Here is a 15549-nt window from a genome sequence, read left to right as displayed (position 1 = left end):
GGGGACCGCTGGGGTAGGGGAGTCGGAGGTATCAACTATTGGGTGTAAGATAGGCTCAAGGATGTATTGTACAACACGTAGAATATAGCTAATATTTTGTAATAACTGTAAATGAAAAGTAACCTTTAAAAATTATATAAAAGAATGAAACAATTAGAAATTTAAAAAATCAAGGATCTGTGCGTTTTAAACACTGATAGATACTGCTATATTGCTCTCCAAAAAAGTTATCCCAATTTACAGTTACCAAATATGTATGAGAGTATGGTTCTACTCCAAATTAATGCTAGCCTTTCCTGGATTCTCAATGCATCTTGGGATTCCAACTATTCATTTTTCATTGATTCTCTATTTTACTGCCTTAACAGCATTGCTAGGCCGTTTCTATTTCTTTTTTTTTTTTAACATCTTTATTGGAGTATAATTGCTTTACAATGGTGTGTTAGTTTCTGCTTTATAACAAAGTGAATCAGTTATACATATACATATGTTCCCATATCTCTTCCCTCTTGCGTCTCCCTCCCTCCCACCCTCCCTATCCCACCCCTCTAGGTGGACACAAAGCACCGAGCTGATCTCCCTGTGCTATGTGGCTGCTTCCCACTAGCTATCTATTTTACATTTGGTAGTGTATATATGTCCATGCCACTCTCTGACCCTGTTACATCTTACCCCTCCCCCTCCCCATATCCTCAAGTCCATTCTCTAGTAGGTCTGTGTCTTTATTCCCGTCTTGCCATTAGGTTCTTCATGACCTTTTTTTTTTTTTTCCTTAGATTCCATATATATGTGTTAGCATACTGTATTTGTTTTTCTCTTTCTGACTTACTTCACTCTGTATGACAGACTCTAACTCCATCCACCTCACTACAAATACCTCCATTTCGTTTCTTTTTATGGCTGAGTAATATTCCATTGTATATATGTGTCAAATCTTCTTTATCCATTCATCTGTTGATGGACACTTAGGTTGCTTCCATGTCCTGGCTATTGTAAATAGAGCTGCAATGAACATTGTGGTACATGACTCTTTTTGAATTATGGTTTTCTCAGGGTATATGCCCAGTAGTGGGATTGCTGGGTCCGTTTCTATTTCTGAGACTCCTAATTTAATCCTGCCCTTCTGATCTCAGGAACTGACCTAACTTTCTCCTTTGCTATCTTCAGTGTGACTGCTGTTCATCCTCTTGCTTGTTGCTTCATGATCTGGAAATTGTTGCTACAGCTCCACACATTACTTCTGCATTAGGAAAAGTGTGGAAGGATATCCTTTTTATCAGGAAAGTAAAGCCTTCTTAGAAGGCCCTAATTGACCTCCCCTTACATCTTTTAGACATAACTGGGTCCCATGATGATTTCTAGCTGCAATAGGAAATTGGGATATTTAATATCTGTCAAAAGGGAACAAGATTGTCGTGAATATGTGTACCAATTTTGATTTATTGCTTGAGCCTAGGTATGCTGCCACCCAGAATAAGATGAAGGTTCTGTTAGTATGGAAGAAAGGAAGAATGGATATTGAGTAGTAACCCACAGTATTTCAAACTCACAGAAGGATAAGTTTCATTACAGTAGCAAAAAGACAAATTTTTTACATAGTCAAGTTATTATAGTTCATTCTGATCAGGATAGCTTTAAATTATACATGTACATTTTTTTGCCAATGGTGCTATTTAATAAGGCCTAAAGTAAAATTGAAAGCAAAAGCAGAGTGAGTTTTTTTGAAGTATTTATCTTATGTTCTTGACTGAAGAGATAAATTTAGTAGTTGTTTCTCAGGTAACTAAACTTAGCTGTCGGGCTTAGTTTTTTATGTATTTAATTTGCCTTTAAACCTGGATTCTGTGCAAAGTTCCATAACTGCTTTAAAATATGGGCTTTATTAGGGATGTGAAAGATGAGACTGCAGTAATATTTTCTCCTTATTAACTCATCACACGATACTGGTGTTGGGGGATGGGAACTTAGAGCACTCAGATACCCACACTGGGAAGAGACAAGGCCAAGCAACTGCACCTTTTCATGACCCTGAAAATAATTGAGGTTCTGCAAAGAAGAACTTGATTCCGTTATCCTCAAAATCTGTTGCTTTGGGAGTTGAATAGTGTAATGTTTTATATAGAAAGAAAAAACATGGTCATGTTTTGTAGAAGGATTTTCAGAGGTATGTTTTGCTTTCCTGCTCACTGGTTGGTTGTTATTTTGGAGGCAGGGGGTTGTTTGTAGATTTCATTTCAAAAGATACTTTAGATGGAGTTGGTAAATGAACGCTGCACTGGGGTCCACTTTTAAGAGGGTGTTATGGTCAGTGCTTCAGGCTGAACACATGATTAGCCCTTTATACTTCACAAATCTATATCTGTGATTTTACTGATGGGTCTTGTGTTAGTTAAGGTGCTCCAGAGAAACAGAATCAGTAGGATGTATTAGGATACACATACACACGCACACACACATGCCACACACATTCTAGGATGCTCACTCCAGCCTTCCCTCCCTTCACTCTAGGTCAGGTGGCATTGTGGTCTGCCAGCTCCCAGCCTTCCTTGGCTCACTCTCCCTTTTCTCTCACACCAACATTTCCTCTAATAAAATTCTTGTATGTTTAGTCCAAACTTGGCATCTGCTTCTCTGAAGAGCCAGACAAATGCAGTGATATTTGTTTCTACTTATTCCCCCAAGTAATCTACGAGAGTGAGTATTTTGCTTCATCTTTGTCAGCATTTGATAGTTTCAAAATCTGTGCTACTTTGAAAAATGCAGAGTGTGTGAGGAAGAGAATCCTTGGATCCTATTTCAGGAGATGGATTTCCAGCATTCCAGATGGGAAATTGGAATATATCTTTCCTTTGGAATTTTATTATAGATGTTGCTCAGGTTCTAATTTATTTATTGTTAGCATAGAATCCTATTTCAGGTACATTATGGTTAAGTGGGGCTGCATGGGTTTGAGGTTCTAACTACCTGGATGATACTATTTTGGGAAAAAGCATTTGAAATTCCAAAAGGTTGGTTCATAACTACCTATGTACACACACTAGAAGCTGGGGTGGCCTGTATTTACATATAGTGGTAGTACAAATGTGGTAGAGGATAAAACAGGTAGGGAAGTAATAACTCAATATCATAACAAGGGCTTCCCTGGTGGCGCAGTGGTTGAGAATCTGCCTGCCAATGCAGGGGACACCGGTTCGAGCCCTGGTCTGGGAAGATCCCACATGCCGCGGAGCAACTGGGCCCGTGAGCCACAACTACTGAGCCTGCGCTTCTGGAGCCTGTGCTCCGCAACAAGAGAGGCCGCGACAGTGAGAGGCCTGCACACTGCAATGAAGAGTGGCCCCCGCTCGCCACAACTAGAGAAAGCCCTCGCACAGAAACGAAGACCCAACACAGCCAAAAACAAATAAATAAATTTTAAAAAATATATCATAACAAACTAAAAGAAAAAATGAAGTGTGGTGATTGAGATAATTCTTACTAGCAACTGGATATGTCAGTGAATTCCTGTTTATGCTGAGAGGCATTTTGTTCAAGCAAGATCTTACATAGACCCTGTATGTGAAGCAGATAAAAAGCAACACTGCTTCAGTAGGTATGGAGGTTGGAGCTGGTGTGCTCAGCCCACTCTACCTGTGTGGTAGCTGCAGGAGAGCTCCATCGAACTTCAGGGTCTACAGAACACAGTCTAAAAACACTGTTATAGACCACTCTCTGCCTTGGGCTGCTAAGCAAATCCAACAGTCATGCTCAGATCTATGCAGGTACAAGAATACTTGGATGTTATGAGAGCATGGTGGGCACTACCCAGAAATGGTAATATTTTAAATGTGACGTAACTAATCTGTGAATTCTTGCTAAATCAGATGTGACACATGCTGGTCCTTGCCCTCTTGGCCTGCAGATTCATTTATTGCTCTTCTCTGCTCACTCAGGAGGTGAATCCTTGCAGGCTATGGTTTCCCAGGTTCCTGTTAGGTTTGGCCATTGGGAAGCCAAGGCAGGAGATTGCAGGCAGAGAGGAAAGGAGAAGGTAGCATTTCTCTTCCTCTCTCCCCTACCCCATTCTCCCACTCAGACCCTCCCCACCTTGGGTGATGTCTCTGGCAAGCACCACGCCTCTTCTGTGGCTCCAGTTCCCCTGGATTGGTCTGCTATGGGTCTAGCCTCTGATAGCAGGAACCAAAAATCTAGGAAACATGAGAGAAAAATCTTAAAACTGAGAAACTTCTGTCCATTCACTTAGGATTTTTTCCCCTGATAACTGGGGGCAGGGAGGGGGTAGAAAAACATCCCTTTTCTATTTTTAGCAGTGGAATGCCTATCTCCCAAAGAAGCATGGTTTGAAAATCATGGCATCACTGAAACAAATTTAATATTTTGACTTTATGAGCCTTTGGATTTTAATACAAGACCATGTTGAGGATCATCTCAGTTGGAATTTGGGGCTATTTTGAACCCCTCCCTTTAGCAGCAGTGGTCTGGAGAGGTGTCCCAGGAATAAGTGAACCTACAGAGATGCTACAGCTCTCCCTCTGTCCTCCAGTATTTCCTACCCAGAAGTACAAGCACATGATGATTCCCTGAAGTGCTTATTGTCTTAGACTATTCTACCTTTACATTTTCCCTGGTTTATAAATGGGATCTGTATTAATTTGATCTCTTGATTCTGGGAAGGGTGGGGATTGAAATGCCAACACAGTCAGCTTAATATCTCAAGATGTTAAGGAGTAGGTAGGAAGGGATCAGCTTCCTGGGCAAACAAGTGTATCTGAAAGGGAAAGATCACAGCTGCTAGATGAGGAAGGATTTTTTTCTCTCTTTCATATAGACTCTTTATTCTGAGTGTCGTTTGTGAAGTTGACTGGAAAAGCCATATGCTAGTTCCCTTGATTTCTACATGGACATCATGGCATGGATAAAATTTAAGATTCTGTGAAATGGACTTCTCTTTGTCTTCTTGTAAGTTAACTTAGAACCTTAAAGGCTCACAGCTACTGAGCTGGAAGTCCTGGCCTTGGTTATAGAAGGTTCTATAAATTTTCAAAAAACCTTCTCTTGGGACTAGACTTCTTCTCGCCTATATGTAACTGCTGAGAATTAGAGGAAAAGTTTTCTTAATTTTGGTGAGAAAGACCAAATCGAAACTGCTGTCATTCTTGCCTGTCCAGTGTTGCCCTAATCTAGGTCCTAAACCTTTCAGTCTATGGCCCAGTTCCCGAACCAAGAGAATCAAGCTTGGAGCTAAAAAGTCACCTTCTCTCCACCAGTACCAGCACGTGGAGTCTGAAATGACCCTATGGACCTGGGCATAGGGTGGCTCACCCAGCTGCAACCTCTTTGCTCACCCCTACCATCTGTCTTATGTCTAGCTAGAATTCTAGTTCCTGGTGGTCACCCGAACTCTGTTGAAACCAGAGCCCTGCCCTGAGTTCAGGTTTTTGTCCAGGGCTGGCCTTGCCAAGCCTTGTCTGCCCTCTCTCTCTGATTGGCTGAGGTCCTGCTTCAACGAGCTGGACACCTCTCCTGCTCATTCGCAAAGAAAGATGCTGATGTACACCTGGAAATCAGTGGACACTATTGACCTGAGATGCCTACCTGCCGTGTTCCAATCCACAGATCAGATTCTGTGAGTATTAATCCTCCCTTGGACATTGTAATGTGGAGTGCTGTTCCTTCTCGGGACACATCCTAAAACCTAATCAGTTCCCTCTTAGCCCCAGTCTCAGTCATTGCCTCTTCCTTCCAATTGAGATTAGGTTCCCAAGCTAATGCCACTCCATTCCTGACAACTGGGTCTTGATATCCAGATAGTCAGAAAGATATATAATATCCAGCTTGATTTTTGCAATGGTATAAATTTATAAATGTGTATACAATCTCTATGTGTGTGCACATTTAAAAAATGGAAACATCTTTTTTTCCCCTGATATGAAGAGATGATTGTAAAAAATTTAAACACAAAGAATGTGAAAGTTCCCCCTACCATAATCACCCCTCTGATTAATAATGTTAACAGTTTATATTGATATAATCCTCCCAGATCGTCTTTAGGGAAGTATAAATGTGAGTATATAGTATTTATATTTAAGTTAATATAAAATATATATTTAAAACATAAATTAGATTATATTTTTCTGTAATTTGCTTTTCATTTGAACTTCACCATTTATTGTTGGACATCACTGTGCTCTCATTTTATTTATTTTTTATTTTATTTTTTCTTTCTAGTACTTTTCTCATTTTATTTATCTTTAAAAAAATTTTTATTTTAGGGACTTCGCTGGTGGGGCAGTGGTTAAGAATCCGCCTGCCAATGCATGAGACACGGGTTCGATCCCTGGTCCAGGAAGATCCCACATGCCGCGGATCAACTAAGCCCGTGCGCCATAATTATAGAGCCCATGTGCCACAACTACTGAAGCCCATGCGCCTAGAGCCCGTGCTCCACAACAAGAGAAGCCACTGCAATGAGAAGCCTCCTGACTGCAACGAAGAGTAGCCCCCGTTTGCCACGACCAGAGAAAGCCCACACACAGCAATGAAGACCCAACACAGCCAAAAATAAATAAATAAATTTATGAAAAAAATTTTTTTAAACTTTATTTTGGAGCATAGCTGATTAACATCCTGCTCTCATTTTAAATCTGGATTCCCTTTGGCTCAACTTCAGTGTACTCTGTGATTTAAGTATGAAAGAATAATTCTTCTTCTCTTTTTATAGTCTTTTTCTTGGGGGGAGTGTTTGTTAAATTATTTATAGTGATAGGTTTTACAGAAATAGATGTTTTTTATTGAGACCATCAAAACCCTCAGTGCCTTAATGATTCTGCTGATTAAGTGGAAAACACATGAAGGCATGTCAATCTGTCAAGCAAAAGAAAATGCTATCTCTCCCTAATGTAGATGGATTACATAAAGGCCTGATCTCCCACTGCAGCAAGTTATGGTGTTTCATGCTCTAAAGGCCAGGTAGGTATTACTCTGCACCGTTCTTGTAGAATGTTGAACTTTTAAGATGAAGAACCAAATTTTAAAACTGTCATAAATCTGAGTCTGGCTTTCAGAAGGCAAGAATGCTATTTTTAGTGTGTCTGGATTGCAGTCTTTCCCTTTGGTAGTTGATGATGACTGCACAGTAAGAATGAAAAATGAAACTTCAGGAGATTGGATAGCTAAGGAGATTGAAAATAACATCCAGACAGTGGTGCCTTTGGGTCACTAATTTGAATTCAGCTCAGATCAGTGATGACTACAAATTGTTCTCTCTGATGGCAGTGAGGCTTGCAGAAAATACATTCCTCATCGTTATCTATGTTAATTATGTCCTTCTGCTTGTTGGAGCCAGGTTTGCTGGTTTGCGATTGTAATCCCCTAGAGGGCAGGGGCCGCCTTCACTTAGATGAGTGTTGATTAGATGATTTTGATAAGGGGGATGAAGAAATGCTTTTTCTGAGTGAGCTGGCTTGTGTGAAATCGTAGCTACCAAGCATTCCTGTGAAATATGAGCGACATCCCTTCCAGTTTGTTCTGGGTGGCCTTGGAAATAGTTGAGTCTCACACAATGACACAGTCTCCTTTTATAGTCCTGTCAGCAAACACTGCAGCTCATATGCTGAAATTTAAAGACACATCTCTTCCTTCTTTTCTTATTTGCAACATCTACTGGACTCCAGCTTGACACCCTCTTTTTCCATTGTCTTCCTTGATCACTTCAGCATACCTTGGTCATAACACATTATTATGAATTCCCTTTATTTTGTCTGTTAAATATAATCCTCCACTGATATTGATCATTTTGCAAATGTGTCCTATCTCCCCATGTAGAAGCAAACTTTTTGGCAGTCAGGACCATGTCTTACATCTTTTTGTAACCTCTCCAGCTACTGGTACAATGTTTGCATTAGTACATGCTAGTATTTGTAGATTTTATTAATAACATTGTTGAAAAATTGAATAAAAGTCTTAAAAGTTTACATAGTCTTTTATATTAACTGTTATTATATGAGTTGTGCTTCTTTTCTGACTTAATATTATATTTCCAGTGCTACGGAGGTGGTGCCCATACAGTCATGCAGGTTGTACACTGCACAACTCTAGAGGGGCCTATTTACATAGACAGTGGCTGTGGTGATTGCCTCTAATGGCTCTGAAAAGTGGAGGTCAAATAATGATAACATTAGTGCTCAAAAATAAAACATGTCAGTAACTGCAAAAGTTTAGGCAGGTGAGAATAAATCACTAACACACTTGTTTTTGGACCAAAAACAAATAGGATAGGGATAACATTTTTCAACAAGTGAGTGTTCCCACTCCTACTCCACTTTGCCCATCCCAAAGAATTTTTTTTTTTTTTTTTTTACTTGAAGGCTCAGTTTATTCCTGTCTTAGCCCTCTAAATAGAGTTTAACTTTTGTCGACCCAGGTCTCAGACTTTTGTGATGCAAAATCAGGAGATCCTATTGAGACAGACAGGATTAGAAAGCAGAGAGGACAAAAGAAGGAAAAACAATCCAGGGTCCTGATTGCTGGGGAGGTTGGGAGAGTTAAGAAGCTCTAGACCAAGGTAGGCTGGGAGAGAGAGGTGCTGCAGAGAGGATAAGTGGATTCCCTTTAATGCCTACATAATAAGATAGGCTAGTCTCTGTTGTAGTTGCAAAAGGTGCAAACAACTACTAAATCTCTTTGGCATCACACAACAAAAGCTCATTTCTTACTGAATGGCTGGTGCAGATACCACCAGACTCATGTGTGCAGGAGTCCTCCATGTGGTGACTTGGTGGCCTCAGCTGCTTTGATCTGATGACTCTGCTGTCATAAGAATGGCAGGGGAGGAGAGGGCATGGAGACCTCACAATCACCCTTCTAAACTTTAGCCAGGAAGACACTTTTACCTGAAGCCCATTGCCTGGACCTGGCCCCATGGCCTGCCTGACTGCAGGGAGGCTGGGAAGCAGTCTTGCATGAGCCTGGAAGGTGAAAACTGTATACAGATGAGCTCTGCTAATATCTGCCATGGGCTCTTCAGAAGCATGCAGAAGGAACGGAATTGCTTTTACTTTTGGTGGCTGGACGGTGTCTCTTATAGGCCATATCTCTCTGAGACTGGGCTGCAAAGACCTTGGAATTTATTTGGCTTACACAGAAAAAGGCAACTGTAGGTAATAAAACTTTCTTAGAAGTTTCTTAAAAATACAATAAAGTAGTTGTTATCCCACTAAGTATTATAAGAGCTTTTGAAAGTTTCTGTTGGCTTGTTCTCTATCTCTCTTTTTTTCCCTTTAGTGAGAAAATACTCACAAATGCAATTACTCCCATGACTTATTCAGAGGAAATTTTAAATTTGGTTTTATTTCCTTTGCTTCCTTGATATTCACTTTATTAGGCATCTTAAGATGGAGAAAAGGTTATAAATTCCCTTCAGGGTCATTAAAAGGAAGTCTGTCTAGAACGACATAACTGTGATGGTCATTCATGATTCCTTCGAGCTTTATGACTCTTCCAAGAATATAAAAAGTCTATATTGCAAATCCATAGGAGAAGCGAAGCTGGCAGGATGTGCCTAATATGATTTCTTAGCAAGTGTATTTTAGCAGAGGACAAAAGATTATAGAACTACATACAATTTTTTTTTTGAAAATAGTAGGATAAATTAGGGAACAATTTTAGGTCTTTCTGCAATTTCCTCAACAGAAGCAACTATATTTTAGGAGAGATGATCTGATTATTTGTGTCTTGACAACATTTGAACAATTTCAACAGGTGGTCCATACCATTAACAAGAACAACAACAAAAACATGGTTGCCATAAATGAGAGCGAGAGAAGGCACGATTGAATACTTCCGTATGCAATTACATTTTCTGCATAGTCATAAATTGAGCATCCAAACATAGATGCATGAGTAATTAATTATGACTTATTTAAAAGCACTCGGGTTGTGACACTTTGTTCTTCATTTCCTGCACATCAAATTACTGAAGTTTTCATTTCATTTAAAAATAATTTTCCCTGCTTTATTTTATTAAATTTCAATGGAGTTATAGGGTTGATTACAGACTAAATAGCTGGTGCAGTAAGGTAAACACCAGTGAAGGAAGGGTAGGGAGGGATGATATCTGAAGGCCTAAGATTGCAGAGGGTTGGATGAACTTACTCTGAAGCTGGGAGTAGAAGCTGAGGATGGGGCTGGCAGTGCTAAGTAATGAAAGATTTTCACGGTGTTTTTTATTGGGTTGACTTGGCCAAGAGAAGATAACACATTAAGAGAAATAATACAGATGAAGAAAGTCTAATGATTAAATGATTAAAGATTTGGAGCTGAACCTAACATTGCCAACTTTTAAAACATTCATTAAACTATTCTGTTTACCAATTGTTTTATTTTTAGCAGATTTAGATGTTGTGGATTTCAGACTGTGTTTCTTTCCTAATAGAGTCCATGGATTATGTGAGGAAAGTTAAGATGTACTGCCTGGACATGTGTTTTTGTTGCATTACTGCCTTTTCTCAAACATTATGTGATGACACCTTGATAACTACATCTATGGAAAGGGCTTTGAGGTTTTGGCAAATGCCTTTTCTGGCATGATGAGTCACGAAAGCTGAGTGATTTACACCTACTAGGCTTCTCTGTATATAATCTCCAGGCCAGTGCTTCTTAACCTTTCCCATTAAGTATCCCTTAGAGTATGGACATTGAGCTGATATTTCTAGATGTCTGGGGCCATGTCCTAACCACATCTCCTAAGAAAATAGGAAAATTCCTTACTTTTTTATGTTAGAAATTCATGTGAATTTTTAAATTCTATAATATATCTACATCTGTTTTAACATTAAAAAAACACATTTTAAATCATAAACTGTAGGAAAACATGAAAATGTTTTCTACCTAACTTAGTGGTTAATGAGTAAGATCTTTTCCAATGAGTCTCTCCTCTGGGGAGAACCCAGATGAGCGATGGAGATCTAGCACAGCACATCAGTTTGGATGTCCAGGCCATTTCTCTTCTCTTAATATTTCAGACCCAAACTCATAAATATCAGGACATAAACATCTGCAGACTTTTCAGGGTTTCATAAGCTATGTTGATGCTCTAAGTGGAGGTTCAGCGCATTTTCATGAAACTGTTGGTGACATCTCACTAATTAACATCTCACTGAGAACTGCTGTAATGTGGCTAACTGAAATCATCTGACCCATTTTTACCACCTTGTTGAACCCAGTGAGAAGATCAAGAGCCAGATGCTTTGGGGCAAGGTATTCTTGGTGAACAGAGTCTACCGTTATGGTCAGATTGTATAACGGTCTTGATGTATTTCAAGGTATTTCTTGTCACAGATTTGACGCTATTTGTACATGTGTTCATGTCTCCCCCCTCCCCCCAAGTCAACAGCAGTTTCAGTTAAAAAAAAGTCACATTATCTACTTAGAAGTTTCTTCACCAGGCAGAATGACAGCAACATCATTAAGCACTTTGAAAATCAGCACAGGACTTCATTATAAATATAAGGAGTAAAAAACAATTACAGGACAAAATCCTTTATCTCTGTGCTTTCTTTGAATTGAAAGTAAAAAGAATTGGGTTAGCCTCAATTCCTCAGTTAGTTATCTACATGTGTGTTTGGATCACATTAAAGTGCATAAAACAATGATGCTCTTTGATAAGGGTATCTTTTCTAAACATCCCCCTTTGACGCCAGGCTCCTGCAGTCATTTTTATAGCACAGGGTTCTCAGGGCATTCTCCTACTGTGGGCTTACCTGGAACAGGGAAACGTGTCCATCTCTACTTTGGCTCAGAGGAAACTTCCCAAATGATTCTCTTCTACTCTGCTGCCACCTGGGTCAGGGGCAAGTTTTCCCTTCTTATCCTCAACCACATCCTTGGGGTCCAAGTCTCCCACCTTCAATTCTGGAGGATTAAAAATGCCCAGGACTTTCTTGTGATTATCCTCAATTACTGGGTTCAGCTCACCTTGACAACCCTTCTGTCACTGGCAAAGCCCATTAACCATTCCCAGCAAATAAAAATAGAATCTGGGTAATAAAATAAAGTCTTACCTTTTTTGATCCTTTGTGTCTAGTCTACTTTCACTTGATCATAGGGGGTGGGGTGCAGAGGCCTTGCCCCAGGCACTTGAGACTAGAGTTCCTAGTACCTACACCTCAACTCCGGCAGGTGAAGGAGCACTGCTCAGGACACTCAATCCAAGATGGCGGCGGCAGGCCACGTGCAGAGACGCTGTGCCCGGCAGTGCAATCTGGAGCATGAGCAGCCCAGCTGCGCCGACCCCTGAGAACCCCGCCCTCTCTCCTTCCAGCCAGGGAGATCCCTATAAAGCAGCCCCGCCTACAGCCTGTCGGGGAGAGCAGTGTGGACTCTAGAGCATAAGTTCACACCCCTCCATTCTCTGATCAAAGAAGAAAGTTTTCCTTGGATTCTGAGATGAACTTGGTCTAGTTCTATTGACTTGAATGACACCTAGCAAGAGGATCTTTGTTGGGAGGGTCAGTTAACACCTCCTATCTTCTTTCTTGTCCTCTAGAAAGAATGCCCTTTTTTATTTTTCCCACTATGAGGACTTCTGGGAGTCCTTCCTCTTTTCTAATTTAAGTTCATCCGCCACCCACTGCTCTCCCTTCCTACCCCTTCTTCCCTCTCACCTTTAGATGGAAAGGTTTCATGTGTAGGCTTCTTTTAGTGCCATTCTCAAGCTAGCACCTTCTTCAAGTTTTGTTTCTCCTTCTGTTTTAACTAGAAGAAGGAAAAATCATAGCCTTGAGTACCATCGAGAAAACAGGGGAGAACAGAACCTACAGACAGTTAAGATTTCAAGATATAATCCTCCCACAGTACAGATTTTCCTCAAATTTCTCCTGTTAATTTTAAGGTGACTTTGAAACTAACTTTGAAGGAAGCCTTAAGCAAATCATTGGAAATGCTTTCCATGATCTCACCATTAGTCCACCCTTTTCTTTACCTGTAGCTTCTTTCAAAATCCCAGCTCTTGGTTGAACAAAGTTTGGAAATCTCTGGAGAAGGTCTTTAGGGCTCCTTGGAACTCTGAAAAAATGGTCGTTGATTCTTTCTTTGAGATAGGAAGGACACTGCTCTTTCTTGCCCTCAGGTAGTTTTCTAGAAGGAATAGCTATGTGGTCATTCCTTATGCTATAGCACACCAGTTTCCCTGGACTAAGTGTGAAAATACAGGCCACCTCTCTTTTCTGAATTAGAGGTCCTGTATTGGCAAGGAGTTTTTAAAATTGCTAATGGGGATGAAAACTTCTCAGGAGAAGAATGACAGGGAGGAAGGCTTCTGAGTTAGTCAGCCAAGGAGTACTGGGTGCTCTCCCAAGCCTCCTGTGTGTATGAAGCTCGGTGGTGGGCTTCCACATTGCAAAGCTAAGCTCTTGTATGTCTGGATCTGGACAAGGGTGAGGCAGCATCAAGGTTTTCCTTTAATAATAAGAGCCCTTCACACCCTGTTGATTCAGATCAAAGGGATCCACATCTGTTTTCACATCTCACTGATTATTTTGTATATGGTGCTGCATGTTCATTTAGGCTCAAAATTGCATCCATATTTTTCCAGCTTTCCATGATCTCTTTTGCTTCATTTGCTCTTCTGAAATATTTCCAATTATTTGGGTGCCCAATTGCTCATGAATTGGTCGCTCAGTTTGTGCCAAAAAGGCATTTTTAGAAAAAATGATTTATCATCATCATCATGATGATGTTATATGCTGATTTCAAAAATACCTGACCATTTACGCTCACTGAGATATTAAATGATTTACCTCTTTCCAAACTTTGAAATAATCCTTCTTTCAAATCTTTTAGTAATTTTTCTTTTGTGGTTGACGAGGTCTTAGCTGATGAGTTGCAACAAGACAGTCTTGTATCAGATCAGCCCATATCTGGGGAGCTTGAATGAAGCAATTAGATCCAGAGACAAATAAGTCTTTAGTTCACAGACCAAGGTGTGGTAAGTATGCTTTGGAGATGGTGGCATCAATAAGAAATGAGGATGTCATTTCAGGTTGAGGGTCTGAGAGGTCTTTTTCCTCTATGTACAGTCTTTTGACAAACTGCATTTCTTTACATAGTAAACAGAGCTGCCTGAAATTTATCTCATTGTCTTAGGGGAAACTCTGGTCAGATTCACCCTAGCTGATATGTAGGATCCATGATATATCATTATTTGTCAGGTCAATTGATGCTGGACATAAAGGGAGGATCCAAGTGATAACACTGACTTAAAAATATCTAGCAAAGCTTGGATCCTGCAGTGGTCAGGGTCACTGCTAGTAAGGCGTGCCTTTGTGCAAACTGCAAAAAAAGCTACTCCTTTGGGCAAATGAATTACCAAAAAACATCCCTTCTTCAGGGTGGATGCAACCCATCCCAGATACTGGGCTGGATTTGAGCCCCCTCAGATTCTGTCCCCCAGGTACCTTTGTGCAGTGTTCTAAGGCACACCCTGGAGGGTCCCTGTTGATGTTCCTGACAAGAGTGTTACAGGAATCCCAAGATACCACAATCAGATAGGAGGCCAGAAGCCAGATAGGTTGAAAGGAGTGGGGAAGAGAGTAATAGCAGATTCCTCCGAGTAATAGTACTGGGGGATGGGAGGGTGGGAGGAGGTTGAAGCTGGGAGGGTGTTGTCAGCCATGGGAATAGCAAAGGGTTTTTTCCTCCTTTTACAAAACTTGCTTGGAATGCTAATTTTGGAACCTGAAAGGAGACATCCCTTCCTTGGTGCCTGTGTTGTCCATGTCTGTCCTCTTAACATTCCCCAGGCCTAAAGGGTCATGGCTACTGAACACAATTGCATTCTTTTTATATTAGACACTATTTATGCTTAAAATAATAGATTCCTGCAAGTAAAAATTGAAGTGAGATTTGAAAAATTTCTTCTCTCTCTCTGTTCTTTCATCTGTAGTCCTCTATCTCTTGATTTTCTTCTTTCTAAGTTCTCCCTACCCTTCATACCCAACTCAGGTCTTACCATCTGATAAATATCCCTCTGATCACTCCATTTCCATGTAGACTTCTCTGAACTTCCATTACACTTTGATCTGTACCATGTACTTATTGTCCTCACATTATTTTATGTGTTGAAATGTTTTCCTTCCACAAGGAATGGAAAAGAGAATGCAGGAAGGTGAAGGAAGAGGCACCAGAGGCCTGGAGAATTCATCAAGGGGGAAGCTACCAAGTGACAAAACTGACGTGTTTACGAGTGTTTCAGAATTTGTATAGTAAAACGGTGGTTGTATAGAACTTTAAGGGATAAATCATTCTGGGCAGCTAAGGTTTCTACATGGTTGACTAGCTTTTTTAGTATGAAAACTTGTTTATTTTAATCATTTGGGTTAGAAATATTTTTGAAAATGTGTTATAGATTTTAGTAGACATTTTAGAGTGACTGCTTAACTTGCTAACAATCCCCTTCTTTGGAAATTACTAGTTATCTATTAGTATTATTAGTTATGGCTGCATAACAAATTACTCCAAAATGTCAAGGCTTAAAACAACAAACATTTATTA

This window comes from Balaenoptera ricei, chromosome 3 (assembly GCF_028023285.1).
Source record: "Balaenoptera ricei isolate mBalRic1 chromosome 3, mBalRic1.hap2, whole genome shotgun sequence".
NCBI lineage: Eukaryota > Metazoa > Chordata > Mammalia > Artiodactyla > Balaenopteridae > Balaenoptera > Balaenoptera ricei.
The sequence above is the reverse complement of the archived record's forward strand: the minus strand, read 5'-3'. Positions refer to the sequence as shown.